The following is an 18,962-nucleotide window of genomic DNA, read 5'->3' as shown; positions in this document are numbered from 1 at the left end:
CAAGAGGTTTGCTTGTTTCAAAACATTTCCCTTTGGTATGATGCTTCCTGTTGCTCCTTCCCACTGGTAACTGGTGATGAAGGGGAAGATCATTCAGTGCTGTCTGAGTAACCTTTAAACTTACATATTTTTTGCTTGCCTATTATTATCCCTCCCCAGAATGCACTCTTCCTCTTTTTCTACCACAGTGAACTTCTCCAAAACCCAATTCATGCATATTCTCCTTTGAGAATCCTTTCCAAAATGTTTAAAACTTTTTCTTAAACTTTGTCTGCAAAGGACCAGAAAATACTAGATTTTTTAGGACAGTCTCTGTCATCACTATTCAACTCAGCTAGTGTAGCAAGAAAGCTGCAGGTTACAAGGCCTTATTGGTCATTCTTGCTTTCTTGGAGGTTCCAAGGTCACTACACTACAGATAAGATGTAAATGAATGAGCATGGCTATGTTCCCCTAAAATTTAATTTAACAAAACAGCCAGATTGTAGTTTGCCGACACTTCTCTTAAAGAATTAGTAGGCCTACATAATTGGGCTTGTCAAATCGTTAGGTGGTTGATTATTCATTTGGACTACTTTGAACACAGTTAACATAGGATGTACTTTGTTACCAGCATGTATGTTGGGCACACAATAATTATTTGCAGTATAAATGAAAGAAAAGAAGAAATGGAGGAAAATATGAGATGACCGTGGAAATGGAGAGACAGAAGCAAGTGAAAAAACAACTGTCTTTGATAAACAGTGCTAGTCGCTGTAACAGATAAACCCCCAGTTCTAAACTTAGAACTTAAACCTCAGTTCTAAGTTTCTTACCACAACAAAGATTTATTTCTTCCTTACATCAGAGGTCAGTGTGCAATGGCAGGGTCTGGTGGAGTAGACCTTGTTCTACACAGTCATTCAGGGGCACGGGCGCAAGTCCTTCCATCTAAAGGCTCCACAACCTGCCCTGGGTCCTCAGAGTGCTCTCCATTCAGCCAGGAAAAGAGAGCAAGAGTCATGCGTAGAAGGTTCTAATGGCCCAGGACTGGAAATGGCACCCATCACTTTTGCACATGTTTTGTTGTCAAGATCTCAGGCATAGGTTCCACCCTATGGTGAAAAAAAGAGGCTGAAAAATATATTCTAACTCTGCGCCTAGTGAGAAGAGGGGGTTATGGCACTAGCAGTAAGCAATCTAGTTTGGGTTACACTGAAGGAAGGCAGTGAGAGGATAAAACAGTTTAGATGAGAAAGCAAACAAAAGACACTTCCCAGAGGGAGGGAGCAGCATTTCCAACAAGAGCATACAGGTTAATTTTCTCAGTAGACACTTGCAGCCCTTGTAAGTGCTGTCATATGCAAATATATAAACTGTCTGAGATAAATAAAATTGTGTGTCTGGGAAAAAAAATACACAAAACTATGATTGGCCACACTTCAAGATACAGTGAAACAATGTGGCAGATGTGTGGGAAGGCACCTGCCCTCTGTCTGGGGGAGGTTACAGGCATTAAGTTTGGTTATTGTAAAGCCCAAGGTACAATTATCAATCTCTGAAAACAATTTTATACTAATTGAATCTTAATTACATTGAGTCTCTTTCTCAGTAGCTGCAATTATGTCCTTTAGAGTAATCCCACGGGACATTTCTCAGAGTTATTCAGAGTGTTTTCTTATCAGGGTTGGGAAATAGTGATAGAAATGGGAAGGTAGAGATCTTGTATATAAAGAATGAAAGAAAGATATTGATCATGTATAGTGTGTGGTTATTATAAGATTATTATTCTCATTATTTTAGTTTATTTATTGCAGTTGAATTGCTTATGGAGTTGAAATACCAGTAATTATACCTGCCTAGGGGAGATTAATCCATGAGAACTTTTTTTAAATGAAGGGATTACAGGGAAGCTGTTTTCCCGGTGATGCAAAAAAGGATTGTGGGTCCCTTCCAAAATTCTACTTCCTTTAAAAATCTGGTTTTAAAGTGGGCTTTCCAGGGGAGTAGATAATTTGGAGTTGCTGCAAATTACTTCCTGGGCCTGAATTTCTGTTGTCCATGTAGTGATTTGCAGACAAATGAAAAATATCTGGAATTAGAGTCAGGCTCTTGAGCTGAGGCAGCTTGGAGAAAGCCGCTAAGGGGGTTAGAAGGAAGCCTCTGCCCTTTCATTTACAAAAGGATAAGGCTTCTTCACTGAAGCCTTGGTTCCTTAAATAGGCCCTGCACTCCGTCCATGACAGCTCACGAAGTATCTAGCACTGGTCTCCCTCGCAGTCTCCAGCAAGGTCGCCAGCTTTTCACAATTGCTGTCATAACTGTGGCTCCCTTGGCAGGATGTTCAATCCTTCTCACTGCCATAGAGCATGGATATATTTAGCTCAGTAACCATGCTTAGCAGTTGGGCAGAATGGGTTGCATTGACTCTGATTTCTGTCCTGTCTTTTCTCTTAGGATGTGAGTTGTCTTGGTTGACACTGAAGAATGAATAGAATGAAGGTGCAGTGGGGGTGAGTAAGGCTATAAATTTGTTTTCATGATTGTTAAATTCTCATTTTATATATTCAAGGAATTGGCATGTGTGTTGAAAAATGTAAAATTTACTGTTACAAAAAATTAAAATGACATATTTCTGTGTACTATCAACCAATGATTGTGCTAACCAAAGAAAGGAAACATCACCATTAAATAGATAGTTGAGATTTGATTTCACTTTGGAAAGTGGAAATCCATGAGAAGAATTCTAAGGGAAGTGTGAGCTATATTAATGGGGCACTTGGAAACACAGTAAGCTCTCAGTAGATGATAGTTATTAATAATAATTTTAGTTAATATCAACTGAGTGCTCATCAGGTTTCAAGAACTGTTCTAATAACTCTATAATATAGGCAGTATTATACCCATTTTATAGATGAGAAAACTGAGGCACAGATAATTTATAGATCTTGTCTAGGTTCACAAAGGAAGCTCAGAGTCAGAATTCAATCCCAGCTAGCTTAACTCCAGGGCGTCTTCTGATAACCTTTCCTACATTCTATTGCCCACCAACCTGGCATATGGGTCTACTTTCCTATGCCCCTTTTCTTTTTTCTAGGTTTTCAGTGTGGAGTTCTAAGAGAAAGAGGGAACCGTCCTTTCTTAGGTGTTGCTCACAGCTTTTCCATTCCCATTCAGACAGCAGCCCTAGCTCCAGGTGGAAAGGGCAACCTACTCATTGAGGAGATTCTGATGTCTGTAACCCATGCTGAGCCAGGGTATCTGGAGGAGGTAAAGAGGATGTAGGCTAGTGGAGAAAGGGGAAATTAAAGGCCTTCTCTCCTCTCCAAATGCCCCAAAAGTCTCTAGCGCAGATTAGTTGGAATTGCTGTCTTGGAGCAGGTTGAAGAAACTTTTTTACTAAGAATAATTAAACCACAAATAACCTTCCCGCATCCCCAGCCACACATATTCACGCACACATATATGCAGAGTACACATTTGAATTTTTATATTTCAAGCATTAATCAACTAAGATCTGTTGGCATTGTGGCTGCATTGAGCAGATGAAAATCATTACAGATTAAATGTTTCTGCTCCTTCTACACAAAGAATAAAAGAAGTAATAGTCTAAGATGTGTAGCAGAACATTTTTCAGCTTTGGCTTCAAACCACCTTATAGAAAAAACTTAGAGGTATACTTGTACAAGCATAAACTATATGACGTTGGTTATTCAAATGAAAAAGACTGATTTTTAAGAAGTGTGCCAGAGTGTGTTCATATTGATGAAAGCAATCTCTTCCTGTAGTAAAGATTGGAAGGCCATGTGCTTATCCCGATGTTCTTGCCATGGCTAATCAAATTTTCTTTAAATATTTTAAAGAACCTGATTAATATTCTTTCCAAGTGATCTTGGTTGGTAACAGATGGTTGCCCTTTGAAGACAAATTTCATTTTTTTTAATTTCATTTTTTTTAATAGTAGGAAATAATCAGGAGCTGAGTCTGTAGAAAAACATCAATGGTTAAAAAAAAGGCAATAGGCTTTTGGTGAAACACAGGGTATGACTATAATAATAAGATTAAATTTAATTGTGTAAATGCATTGCTATGAAGGCAATTTCCAAAAAGGTAAGTACTACATCAAGAAAATTGCATAGATGTGAAGCAGTGTTGAGTTTGTGGTCTCTTGATCTAACAGGTGGCTACTTGATCTAACAGTAATTCTTTGTATGTTTTAATTCTCTTGAGTGTTTATAAGACTCAGTTTCAAATTTTATAGTGACGTGATATGTATATTTAAGCAATAGCTCTTAATTTATATTCAGATTTAATAATAGGGAAAATTACATTTAACATTGTCTGATAAGAAGAAAAGTCAAATTAGGTCAGCACTTCTGGTTTAGAGATAATTTTGCAATAAAACCATGTCTTTCTTTTGTGTACCTTACGATAATCCTTTAAGGAGTACACAGAATGGGTAAGAGTAATGCAAAGTTAGCCCGAGCAGAAAATAATTTATGGAGTTCTCTTGGTAGCTTGATATGTGAGTAGCAAGTTCTTTTTCCTATAGCACAGGGGGAAAAATGAGCATACTTTAAGCTTTTCTAATAAAACTTTGTTTTTGTTATTGCTACTAGATTTAAAATTTCCAAGAGATATCCTACAGTTTTGAATTTTAATTCTAGTTTAAAAATTCACATTTCGGGCTTCCCTGGTGGCGCAGTTGTTGAGTCTACCTGCCGATGCAGGGGAGACAGGTTCGTGCCCTGGTCTGGGAAGATCCCACATGCTGCGGAGCGGGAAATGAGAATACACTGGGAAATGAGAGTACACTTTGGCATACTTCAAAGAAAGTATCAAAACCCCTCGAATTTCAAGCGGTTTTTAGAGGGCTTTTCAAGCTTTAGAGGTTTAGGGTTAAGCAAGTTCTTCTATTAATGTTTTAGAATTATGAACTCTTAGAAATAAATGTATATTTAATCTTTTTCTTTCAATAGGGATATAGCTATCATTCTGTATGTCTATTTATTTATTTATTTTAATTTTATTGGAGTATAGTTGATTTACAAAATTGTGTTAGTTTCAGGTGTAAAGCAAAGTGATTCAGTTATATGTATACATATATTCATTCTTTTTAAGATTCTTTTCTCATATAGGTTATCACAGAATACTGAGTAGAGTTCCCTGTGCTATACTGTAGGTCCTTGTTGGTTGTCTATCTTACATATAGTAGTGTATGTATGTTCATCCCAAGCTCCTGATTTACCCACCTCCCCCCACATTTCCCCTTTGATAACCATTAGTTTGTTTTTGATATCTGTAAGTCTCTTTCTGTTTTGTAAATACGTTCATTTGTATCATTTTTTAAAAATTAGATTCCACATATAAGTGATATCATATGATATTTGTCTTTCTCTGTCTGACTTATTTCACTGAGTATGATACTAGATCCATCCATGTTGCTGCAAATGGTAATATTTCTTTCTTTTTTTTTTAACATCTTTATTGGAGTATAATTGCTTTACAATGGTGTGTTAGTTTCTGCCTTATAACAAAGTGCATCAGCTATATTCATTCTTTTTTATGGCTGAGTAATATTCCATTGTATATATGTACCACATCTTCTTTATCCATTCCTGTGTTGATGGACATTTAGGTTGCTTCCATGTCCTGGCTATTGTAAATAGTGCTGCAATGAACATTGGGGTGCATGTGTCTTTTCAGATTATGGTTTTCTCTGGATATATGCCCAGGAGTGGAATTGCAGGATCATATGGTAGTTCTACTTCTAGTTTTTTAAGGACTCTCCATACTGTTTCCCATAGTGGTTGAACCAATTTACATTACCACCAACAGTGTAGGAGGGTTCCCTTTTCTCCAACTCTCTCCAGCATTTATTGTTTGTAGGCTTTTTGATGATGGCCATTCTGAACAGTGTGAGGTGATACCTCATTGTAGTTTTGATTTGCATTTCTCTAATAATTAGTGATGTTGAACATCTTTTCATGTGATTTTTGGCCATCTGTATATCTTCTTTGGATGTCTACATCTATTTATATCTATCATCTTTGCATCTTCCAAAGATGGCCATGAGTTGATTTGAGGAAAGGACAAGGAAGAAACACAGAGAAGGGAAAAGGAGCAGGAATGGGAAGAAGAGGAGAGGAGGAGGAGGAAGGAATGTTAAGCAAGAACTTAGCAAATTATTATAAACTAATTTTGTCTTGAAAACGTTTCTTTTTATTTCTCTATGAGATATTACTATTAAAAATGATACCATGATGAGCTCTGACTCCTATTTTTCTCGTGTAATTCAGAAGATTTGTTTTCATCAATTTTCCTTCCCAAGAAAGGAAATCCTCATCTAGTTGTCATGAATCTACTGTTAGTGTTCCTCTCTATATAAAGTGGAATCCTCCTGGACTTTCAGTAGAAAGCTACAAGGCAAGCTTTCAAATCAGTGAATTCAGAGGTTAGTCCATTGGCTCCAATGGTTGAGAATTCCACTTTTTCTCTCACGACTGCATTTGTACCTTCCTAAAGCCGTGCATTTGGATAAAAATGGTAGATGATCCATCCAGATAAGAATGATCATTCTTTCATTAGGTGTAAAGCTCTAAATTTGAGTTGAATTATATATAGTTTTTGTGAAGGAAAGTGTATCAGTCATCTTTTACTGGGTAATGCTGCAGTAACAAACAACCCTCAAATTTTAGTGTCTTACAGAAATAAAGCTAATGTGTTGGTCATGTTACATGTTGGCTGGAGGTCAGTCGTGACTCTGTGCCTTATACTCACCACCTTGAAATCCAGGTTGATAGAGCCTCATTTGAGGACATGATGGGCTTTGTGTCAGAGGGAAAGAAGAGAGGTGGTGGAACCTCACAACAGCTCTCAAAGCTTCTGCATATGTCACTTCCACCGCTGTGTCATTTGCCAAAGGAAATCACATAACCGAGTCTTACAGGAATGTAAAATCCTCCCACATGGAGACACAGTGACTATTTTGAAAAACAATAAAATCTACCAGAGAGAGTATGAGACACAACTGTTTAAAGTCTTTTTCTCCATATGATCCAGCAATCCCACTCCTGGGCATATATCCAGAGAAAACTCTAATTTGAAAACATACATGCACCCCAGTGTTCATTGCAGCACTATTTACAATAGCCAAGACATGGAAACAACCTAAATGTCCATCAACAGATGAATGGATAAAGAAGATGTGGTGTAGATATACAGTGGAATATTACTCAGCCATAAAAAGAATAAAATAATGCCGTTTGCAGCAACATGTATGGACCTAGAGATTATATACTAAATGAAGTAAGTCAGATAGAGAAAGACAAATATTATATATCACTTATATGGGGAATCTAAAAAATGATACAGATGAACTTATTTACAAAACAGAAACAGACTCACAGGCATAGAAAACAAACTTATGGTTATCAAAGGGGAAAGTGGGGTAGGGGCAGAGGGGAAGGTCCTACTGTCTAGCACAGGGAACTATTTTCAACATCTTGTAATAAACTATAATGGGAAGGAATCTGAAAAGAATATATATACATACATATATATGTATATAACTGAATCACTTTTCTGTACACCAGAAACTAACACATTGTAAATCAACTATACTTCAATTAAAATATATATATATATATATATATATATATATATATATATATATATATATATATATATATATATTAAAATAATGTCTTGTTCTCTGCTGGGGAACTAAAATGCCAGCCTAATCTTTGCCTTTCAGCCTTTCTCATAACTTATAGCTTTATCCTTGTGACAGCAACACAGAAAAGCTGGGGAGCAAGATTTGTGGGGAAAATCTTTTGTTGGCACTCAGGCAATCAAATATATTTCAATTAAAGAAGTGTCATAAAGAGGCCTTCAAACTATACCCAAAGGACCATCTCCCCCAGGAAGCCTTCCTGGATTAATCCAATAGTCTCTTACTTACCAGTTCCTTGTATGATAGTCCTCTTCCATGAGCCCTTCTCTTTGTGGTAAATATAAAATAATGATAGACACATGTTTTACTGCTTGTTTCTCCTATTGGATTAGACATCATCTAAGAGAAGAGGTTGCTATGCCACACAGTAAAGTCATTGCCTAACAGTGAAGTTCCTTAAAATTATACCATTTACTGACTTGGTTATTCTATTCACTTCTCAGAATGAGAAAATAATTTGGTTTCAAGACCTTTATCACTTAGCTTTTTCTTTCTCAAGATATAGAGTAAAACATAGGCAACATTCTTCATTCATTCATTCATCCATCCTCATTCATCTAATATTCAACAAATGTTGAATTCCCGTTACAGTCCGTGTGCTAAGCCAGGTGCTGAGTTGTGGCACCAGGTGCTCAGTTTCTTCCCTCATGGACCTTACCTTTTAGTGGGAGTGGCCCATACAAATCAAATAATCACACATAGTTATAAACCATGATGCTCACTAAGAGGAAAGCTTACAGGGTACTCTAAGAACATACAGGAGACCTGACTTACTTTATGTCTCTGTGAAGGCATCTCTGAAGAAATGACAGCTGAGCTGAGATCTGAAGGAAGAGTAGCAGTTAACTATATAAAGAATGAAGCCTAGAGACTGTCATACAGAGTGAAGTGGGTCAGAGAGACAAAAGCAAATACCGTATGCTAACACATATATGTGGAATTAAAAAAAAAAAAAAGGTCATGAGGAATCTAGGGGCAGGACGGGAATAAAGATGCAGACCTACTAGAGAATGGTCTTGAGGATACAGGGAGGGAGAAGGGTAAGCTGGGACAAAGTGAGAGTGGCATGGACATATATATACTACCAAACGTAAAGTTGGAGGGAGTACAAAAAAACAAAGCAGCAAACAATGTGAGAATCAGGTAGGAAGGGTTTATTCAGGGCGTGTACGCCATGTTAAGGGTTTAGGTCTTTATCCACTGAAAGGTCTTTAAGAGGGAGTGACGTGAAAAAATTAGAATTTTTAGATGTCACTATGGTTGTCATGTAGAATGGATTGGAGAGTGGCAAACGGATGGCAGGATATCACCATAAAGTCTTTTGCAGTAGTAGAGATAAGAATTTCTGCTCAGTGCAAAACTGGCATCTAAAAGTTGGATGACACACTGCTGATATTCTGAATCTCTTAGTTCTAGCATTGAAATTTAAAAACTCGATCTAGCAGGAAAAAAATCTAAGTTGGCTCATGGTTCATGATTTACATTACTATTCAAAATATAACCCAAGCCAAATAATCTCAACTACACCAAGAGTATAGATCTATGACCCTCTAATAATTTCAGTGATCGGCTTCAGGGAATCCATGAAGCTCCTGAAATTCCGTGAAAATTGTGTGTGCTTATTATGCTTATATGTTATTCTAGGGAGAGAGTCCATACATTTTATAAGATTCATGACCCCCCAAGCAGTTAAAAACCACTGTTTTACATTATCACTTGACCAACCCATAGTTACTCTGTCACCAGAATGCAGGCCTGGGTCACATGTCTCGAATTAATGAAAAATGGTTAGCTGACTATGAAAGGTTTGAGCTCTTTTTTAGTGCAGAGTGGTTGCTTTGAAGTGGCTGCCCAGCTAGAGACTATTTCTTAGTTCCCTGGCATCATTGGAAGGGGTAGGGGGATGTGTCTACTTCTCACCAATAGAATGTATGTAGACATTTTGATTGTCATTTGTGCCTAAAGTTGAGTATGTATCTGATAGGCCTTTTCCATAATTGTCTCACCTTCTCTGGTGACCCTGGAGACCACGTTTTGAAACTGGCAGCATAACAGGATGAAAGAATACTTGATTACTAAGTCACGGAGGCAGCCAGGAGAGCTGTCCAACTATGAACACCTGCACTGGATTTTGGTGATTAAGAAGTAAATTTTATTATCTTAAGCAATTGAGATTTAGGGTTACTTGTTACAGCAGTTAATTTACCCTGGCATACAAAAACAACGTCTCATGTAGGAAGATATGGAAAAATGGGTATGTTGGCTGGGAAAAAGTCCTTTTTGGATTTCTTCCTGGAATCAAGAAATAATGCTGCCTTGCAGCCCTTAGTGTTGTTTTGCAATGTGTAAGTTACTCAGCTCAAATTTCTTACAAATCCAATCCTTGACTGCATGAGAGGATGATTACCATAGATAGTTAATGTAGATGGCTTTTCACTACATGAGACGCAGAGACAACTGTTCTTGAAAAAAGATTTTTTTGCTTACAGTTCCCAAGAAGAAGAGACATACCAAGACATGCATAAGACCACATGTAGAAGCACCAGGGTTGGTCAGGAGGCAGAAGGAGCGAGGGGAAGGCATGGCAACAACTTTTATTTTGGTTTTCTTGGGAAAGAACGGGAAAGCTGGGTAAGCAGCTGAGCAGGCTTAGGATGGAATAGTTTGAATAATTTTGGCAGACTCTGGGCTATGGGAGTGATCTCTAGTTGTCCAGTACCCGGCTTTGGGGTGACTGAGGGCAGCCAGGTAGTGTCCCAGACTGCAGGTGTCTGATAAAAGGAGGTGGGTGGGAGTCCATAGGATGGACTTAGAGTGGGTTGTTTGCATATAAAAGGTATGTTTACAAGCATACTTTGGATGGCTTAGGATGGGTTGGATTTAGGATGGGTTGGTTTGCATATAAAAGGTATGCTTACAAGCAAATTGTTTAATATCTCTAGGAATTAGCTAATCTTGGGATGGGCAGTTCCTCCTCAGTTCACAAAGCCCCCAGATGTCAAATTATCATGAAATATAGAAAATTAAAAAATCATGATTAATACATAATGTACCAGACATAGTTTTTAAAATGTCACCAGGTCTATGTAAATCAAATTAACTTAAAAATTACAGGGACACAGATTTACTAGCATTCGGTAGACATGGTTAGTATCTCATTACTCCACACCATGGAAGTCATTTTGACCACTGCACATTTCTACCAAAATTATTCACTTAAATATATAATCCAGTTGTTCAAAATTAAAATAAAGCATAGGTATTTAAAATTATTCAAAGGTGGTTCTTACAGAATTGTCTAAGGACTTCAGAGTTCAAATTAGAGTTTATATTGAAACGTGAACTCAAAAAGTAGGTAGAGTCTACAATGGTTCTGGAAGGGAAATGCAGTCCCCCTTAACAGATACCTCTAGTTCCCAACCTACCCCTGCCCCTGCAAGAACAATGTTCTAGGATATAGTCCAATACATAAAACTTTTCACGGGCTCCCCATTGCTTATTACCAACATTTTCAAACTTTAGTCATTTATAGGCCACCTTCTCAAGTTTTTGCTGTATCTGTATTAATGCTATCTTTTGTATTTTCTTAATTTTTACTATAGATCAGCTCACTGTGGTACTATCTATGTTTACTTCATCTTAAGCAGTTTTTGTATCCATATAATTTTGGATTTGAGGTGCTATGTACATATTTTCCTAATTTGTATAAAAATAAATACAAAACTACTAAAAATCTTAAAAAAAATTTTTTTGAAGTATAGTTAATTTACAAAGTTGTGTTAGTTTTCAGGTATACAGCAAAGTGATTCAGTTATACATATATATGTGTTTTTTTTCATATTTTTTCCCTTATAGGTTATTACCAAAATATTGAGTATAATTTCCTGTGCTACATGGTTTGTCCTTGTTGGTTATCTATTTTGTATGCGGTAGTATGTGTATGTTATTCTCAAACTCCTATTTTATCCCTCCCCCTTACCCCTTTCCCCTTTGGTTCCCATAAGTTTGTTTACTATGTCTGTGGGTCTATTTCTGATTTGTACATAAGTTCATTTGTATCATTTTTTTTAGATTCCACATATAACCGATATCATATGATATTTGTCTTTGTCTGGCTTATTTCACTTAGTATGATAATCTCTAGGTCCATTCATGTTGCTGCAAATGGCATTATTTCATTCTTTTTTATGGCTGCGTAATATTCATTGTATAAACATACCACATATTCTTTATCCATTCATCTGTTGTTGGACGTTTAGGTTGCTTCCAAGTCTTGGCTATTATAAATAGTGCTGCAATGAACATTGGGGTGAATGTATCTTTTTGAATTATGGTTTTCTCTGGATATATGTCCAGGAGCGGGATTGCAGGATCATATGGTAGCTCTATTTTTCGTTTTTTTTAAGGAACTTCCTAAAAATCTTTAAAATATTGTTTGTAAACCATGAATCAACACATTGATAACTGCCAGTGGTGCCCATGCCACCCTATGGGAAATCCCAGCTGGGAGGATGATGTTCAGTCCCCTGAGGGTACCTCCTCATCATGGAGGCCCTGACTGCCTCTTCTCTACCATCCTCTTCAATCGTCTGGACATCAGTCATGATGACTGACCTTAACTCCCTCACAATGATACACTTTGTCTTGCTTCCATACCTGCCTGAACAGGTTCTGTGCCTTTAACACTGCCCTCCCTCACTCCAGACATGCCCTTAGGCTGCCTCTAAATATCCCCTATAGCTCTGTGCTTCTCTCCAGGCTCTCCCTCCTACCCCAGCCCCAAACCTGTGCTTCCTCCAGTTCCCACTTTGCTGTTGCTGGTTTTTGCCTTCCTACTTGGTCCCGTTAGGATTGTGAATGGGTATTATTTTCCACTGGGTTTAATCATGCCTTTATTCCTGAATACTGCCTTTGGGGGCTCCTTGGTTTCAAACTCTGAACTCCATGGGCCAGTCCTATCCCATTTCACTCCGTTTTTCATCCTCAGTTCCTAGAACCCAAATCAGAGTACATTTTTGCAGACTTCCCACCTTACCCGTGGAGAAAACAAGGGTTTTCCATGGCTATTCCCTCTGTTTGGACTGTTCTTCCTCTCCTTGGTCTTCTGGTATGCTCCTAGTTAGCTCAAAAAACTCAGTTCCAGTATCACTACTTCCTGGGTGCCCTCCTTGCCCTCCGTGTTCTAGAACTTACTGTAATTATTGGTCTGGATATCTTGTCTCTCCTGCTTATTTGAGGACATATAAGTCAGGGAATATATTTTAGCTATCTTTGTTTCCCCAGCAGTTAACACAAGGCACAGTACCTAGAAAGTGCTTAAATGATGTTTATTGAGTGCATGAATAAATTAATAAGCTGGAAATATTAATTAATATGTACTTTGTAATAGAGTTTTGAGATTCCTGAATATGATACAAGAATGGGAAGAGAAGTATTCCTACAATAGAATCATGTGAGGAGGGATTGTCATTGAGCTCCCCCCATCCCCCATTCCCCACTCCTACCCTGACTCCTGGACACAGGAGACCCACGGGATAGCGAGAACTTTTACTTACAATATGGGGCAGGAAGTGGCCTGTGACCCAGGGGTGAAATGTCACGTTCACACCTAATCCCCAGAAATCCACGAAACTAAGTCCTGTGAAGAATTTTGTTAGGGCTAAATACTAGGAGAAGCAATGGATATTTACTCAGTACATTTTCCCCTCATTTAAACTAAAGAAAAAAAAAGTGAAAAGAGGGGGAAAAGCCAATAAGCCAGCTGGTTTAACTTCTCTTTTTACATATTTCCCATTGCAGTCCTCTCTTAGTCATAAAGTCTTTCTTAACCAGTTTACTGCTTTTCATTTGGCTGAAATTTTTCAATTTTTTCTGCATTAAAAAAATGCAGAATGAAAGGTTGAGTAGATTGTGACTTTGTTCTCTCTGTCTCTCTCTCCTCTATCCATCCCCCTACACTCACCACACACACACACACACACACACACACACACACACACACACACACACACACACACACACACACACACACACTATCCAACTGTGTTTGGTTAAAACCAGTTTCTGATAACAGAAACAGGATCTCTGCTCTTTTTGAGAACAAAGCCCATCTTTCTTGAGGTGCAGAAAATATTAGATGTTACTCCCCACGCCCCCTGCCCACCAGTGTCACACACTCCCTTCCCTGTCTACTGCAAGCAGGGCTTCCTAAGGAGTAAGAACAGCTGCTGCGCCACAATAGTTCCTTACAGAGCCAGTAAATAGACAAGGCCTCATTTTCTTGACCTTCTCCACCTCTGCTCCATCCTCAGAATGAGTGTTTTGAGTCTGGGCTGTGAGGGGGAAGGGAAGGAGGATAAGGGAGGCTCCTTTTTCACTTTGCCTTTCTCTGTCCTTAAAAATAAAAGAGAGACGTGTTCATTGGGAAATTTTGCTTAGTAATTTTGTTCCTAGTCTTAAAAACAACCAAAAAACTACGTTGTGTGATGTGTGTGTGTGTGTGAATGCGTGCGTGTATGCGTGTGTGTATGTGTTTCACAATTTCATCTTAAGAGGAGTTGCTTCATAAAAGAGGCCACTTTCTTTTGGAGGCTGGGCGATTTGCTCAGTGGAGGAGAAGCTCGCTGGCATTGTTCTAGCAGGTCACTGCACTTGGACAAGCCAGCCAATGAGGGGGACTTTGAACACTGGTAGCAGTTCAGCATTTCCAAGTGGGTAAAAATAATGTTAGCTCCTTCAAAGAAGCAAGTAGGAATCCATATGCTCTGTTCAGCTCTCAGACAAGGACCACCCAATAACGCCTTTCACCATGTAATAAAGGAGCATTTCTTCCTACAGGGGCATTTCTTCTTACCAGGTTGGGAGCGTTTTATCTGCACAAAGCTCCAATGTGACCCTGGCTTGGTGGCTGCGAACTGCATTCTGGAAGCGCCAGTCACCCCAATCCACTGCTATACAAGCTTCCAACAGAGCAGCCCGATGCGATGGATCCTTTCTTTTTTGAAAAAGTCAGCGCGTGAGAAATAAATCAAAGCTTCGAGGCTTGCCTGCTAGGCTGCCCCTGTGTATGGAGCTCAAAGGCGATGCTGCTTGCCCTCGCCCCCTCACTAACAAAAGACCCACTAATCCTGATTCCCTTACACAAAAGCAAAGTGTAAAACCAGCCTGGGGACTGGAAATAAAATGAATGCTGCAGGAGCAGCTGGCACATTAATGCCCCCGAAACACTAGCTGGCACCTCACCCTGAAACCCAATCACCCTGTCTCGGTGGGGACTGGGGAGGGATTTAGTTTTGCTACAACACAATGAACTATATTTTTAACAAATAAATACAGTTTTGGCAGAGTGTAGGCATCGTTAGCCAGCAAATGATTTACACATTCACTGTAACTCTCTGTACACCTTCCATCCTCAGCCCCACCTCCCCACCCTGGAGTAAAAGCTGGGGAAATAAGTGAACGCCCACAAATGCATAAAAAGCATAAAAAGAATGGCTGTGTCCCAACTCTACAATCAAATATTACTTCCCCTTCTGATGAGCCACTGCCTGAACAACCCTCGGTAATTTTATTTGCATTTCCTGAAGTCTTGAATCTTGCCTTATAGCTGTGGCTTTGCCTTTTCTCAAAGTAAACCCAGACCAAACTTCTGGGAAATCTAGGTACCAAATCTTCAGAGCAGGTTAGGTAAAGAGTTGTGTTTAGAGAGCTATATAGTTTTCTTTGATTGCGTTAGTGTCAATGTCCGCTGATTCTTTGGGACCAAGGATGAACAAGGTTGAGGAACACAGCCAGCTTTTTCTAGTACCTCAGCCACGTCCCATGCTGGGAATTCACAGCTGCTGTGTGGAGGCTCAGGGGAGATTTATTGGGAAAGAATAAGTTTTAGTTAATTCCAACAGCTCAGTGAAGTCACATGCGACTCTCACCCAAGAGTCCAGATGCTCTCTCTAAGGGAGAGAGAACTGTGAGGGAAAAGTGAGAGGAATATGCTGAAAGCAGGAAAAAAGAGTGATGGAAGGGAAAGAACATTCACTTGGGATTCAGGCTGCAAACAGGGAAAATCCCAGAGAAAGAAACTCTTCTCTTTTTCTGAATGTTGCTCCCAGCTCCCCATGGCTCAAAGCCGCTCATAATTGAGGTCTGAATTGGAGAGCTTCCCGAGGCTGCTGAGTGTGATCACACTTAATTTCAAGTAGCAAAGTCCATTTCATCCCATATTTTCACACTGACAGGGTGAACCTGAATAATAGCTATTGAGACTGGTTTTTGAATGACTTGCCTGGCCGATAGGAATGTTACTTTTTCAAAACATAATGTATTTAATAGTTCAGAAACATCCTTTTGCTGATCCCAGAATCATCTCAGGAATTCTGTCAAGTGTAGCTCTTTGAAGTGCTGGTCCCAAAAGGATGATTGTCTCCCAGTGTTCCCTCCCAGGTCTAGCTCACTGTGTCTCTACTGGGATGTTTCACCCCGGCCCAGCCTAAGCCCTGTCAAAATCTGTCTTCTTTTCAATTCCCTGATACCTTGGTTTCAGAGCCTAACTTGATTTTCTTTGTCTTCCTAGAATCTGACCAATCTTTCTCTGTGTTTCATTGGTTTTGTTTCCTCTTTCAGATCTCTGAATCGGAGTAATTTCCCAAGGTTTGATTTCTGGTTGTATCACAGGATGCTTGTGCCCAGTGAAGCCTGACTCTCCAGGGACCCAAGATGGCAGAGTAGTTCCAGGTTTCATGTCAAGACAGAGACAGAACAACTTTCCAGAGGAAAACAAGAGGCCATCTCCTCTCAGTCATTTTAGGAGCTTCCCAATGGACTTGTCCAATCTCATTGCCTAGATTTGTATCCCATGCACATTCCTAACAGAGATAGGAATGACCATGATTAGCTTAGACTAATGAGGATCCACCTTCTGGATCTGGGTACAACTTGGAGTGAAGCTCATGGCTGAGAGGGGGTAGGGTGATAAGGGAACCAAATAAGAATTCAGTTAGGAAGGTCGAAGTGGTTGGGAACCCACTGTGTCTACTACACTGCTTTTCTTCATCTTGCCTGGGAAACTCATGGACTCCAAAGATTTTAATCACCTCAGTGCAGATGAATCTCATCACTGCCTTTGGCCAAGACCCCTCTTAATTTCTAATTACACATTCATGTTCGATGTTGTTACTTCTAATGCGATGTTGTTACTTCTAATGCAACCATGTAGTTGAAATTCAACTTCCCTTTCTTCTTACCCACTTCCCTCAAATTCTGTCCTCTTGATCTCCTAGTCTCTGTTTATGGTGGCACCATTCTCCTTATCATGTAGGCATCCTCTTCATTGCCTCCCTTCCCCCAGTCTATGGTAAATTAGTCACCAAGTCCTGTTGATTCTTCTTTGGAGGGATTTCTCTCATTCCTCTCTTTCTTTCCATTTGCTGAAACCAGGTGTCTCTTCTTTTAGTCTCCACGTTGTAAACAGACACCACATGTCTTCGAAGCCAACATTTCAGTCATATCATCCCTTTACTAAAAAAATCTTTATTCCTGTTATCTAATTTAGCACAAATTCCTTAGCCTCATATTCAGATTGGCCTTCCTCAATCTGATTCCAACCTATCTTTTCAGATATTTCTCCTACTACTTATGAACCCTTCACCAACCATAAAGTTCCTCTCATGGTCTTTCTAAAAACATCTTGTAATTAGAAAGAGATGAGGTAAATTTGGTTCTACAGCTTGCCACTTGGTAGCTGCAAATTACCTTGCTTTTGGGAGCCTCAGATTTTTAATCTATAATGTGATGTTTAGGTGAGGCATAAATAAGAATAAGAATACTCTTAGGCTGTTTACTACTTTGGCATATTTAATAGGAATAATCATCTCTGTACTCATAAGTGTATTGGTCAATGCATTAATTATCTATGGCTGCATAACAAATTACCTCAAAAACCTAATGGCTGAAAACAATATTTATCTCACAGTTTCTATAGGTCATGAACCTAGACGTGGCTTAGCTCATGATTTGGCTCAAGATTTTTTAATGAGGTTTCACTTAAGTTGTTGGCTGGGACTGAAGTTTCATCTAAAGTCTCAGCTGGGATGGGGGAATCTACTTCCAAGCTCAGTCGTGTGGTGTTGTCAGGTCTGGGTCCCACACCACATGAGCCTCTACACAGGGCTGTCTCATAACATAACAATGACTTTCTGCAGGATGACTGATCCAAGAGAGAGCATGAGAAAGTACACCCAAGATGAAAGCCACATTTTTTTATAACCTAATTTCGGAAGGACATTCTGTCAATTCTGCTACAATCTGTTCATTAAAAGTGAACCAATAAGTCCAGCCCATACTTAAAGGGAGGAGATGATACAAGGGCATGAATACCAATGGGCAGGAATCACTGGTGGCCATCTTAGAGGGTACCTACCATAGTCAGGGACTCTTGGTTGACAGAAGGTTAACTCAAGTTACTATAAGAAAGTAGGAAATTTATTGGAAGAATATAGAAGCATCCTATAAAATTGAAGAAAAGCATGTAGAAACAAAGGGTCTCAGGAACTCCATATAGTGCATCAACCATCCCTTCTCTAACATTTTCTTTACATTAGTTCTAGAACATCACAGCCTGCTTGTTTTCTCTCCTACTCATTGAGATGGTTATTCTCAGATTTCTTTACTAATTTTTTTCTTTTTCCTTCTTTTTAAATGTTGAAGTGCCTCAGGGATTAGGCTTCAAACCACTTCTCTGTTCTATCTAAACCCACTCCTTAGGAAATGTCATATAACCTCCTGTTTTAAATGGCATTTATATATTAAATAATTTCTTTATTAGTTAAGATAATGCTAGCTGCTATAACAAATTCTAATTAAGCCTGGTAGACATCTATTTCTAACTGACAGAAAGTCCAGAGAGGGTGTTCTTTTTTTTTTGTGGCTCAGCGGCCATGGCTCACGGGCCCAGCCGCTCCGCGGCATGTGGGATCTTCCCGGACCGGGGCACGAACCCGTGTCCCCTGCATCGGCAGGCGGACTCTCAACCACTGCGCCACCAGGGAAGCCCCAGAGTGGGTGTTCTTGATCAGTGGATAGCACTCCTCAGAGTGGAGATTTCGGCTCCTTCCATTTTGTGGTTCTGCTCTCTTTAACTTAACACAGCTTTTAAAGTTGTCATATTTGTTTGTAAGAAGCTAGAAAAAGATGAAAGAGTATGAAGGCTCAGGCACAATAGATTTTTATGGGCCAGACCTGGAATTGTATCTAT

General features: G+C 39.2%; 1 long non-coding RNA gene across 1 annotated transcript in view; it reads left to right on the top strand.

Moving 5' to 3' along the window:
* The window catches only part of LOC132433275 (uncharacterized), a 350,642-nt gene that overhangs the window by 69,572 nt on the left and 262,108 nt on the right, over positions 1–18,962 (top strand). Inside the window, exon 2 of the long non-coding RNA XR_009521105.1 lies at positions 2,437–2,492. This is a non-coding gene — a long non-coding RNA (uncharacterized lncRNA). The remainder of the gene's footprint in view (positions 1–2,436; positions 2,493–18,962) is intronic.

Source organism: Delphinus delphis, chromosome 11, assembly GCF_949987515.2.
Source record: "Delphinus delphis chromosome 11, mDelDel1.2, whole genome shotgun sequence".
Taxonomy (NCBI): domain Eukaryota; kingdom Metazoa; phylum Chordata; class Mammalia; order Artiodactyla; family Delphinidae; genus Delphinus; species Delphinus delphis.
This window is presented reverse-complemented; position numbering and strand designations above follow the sequence as displayed.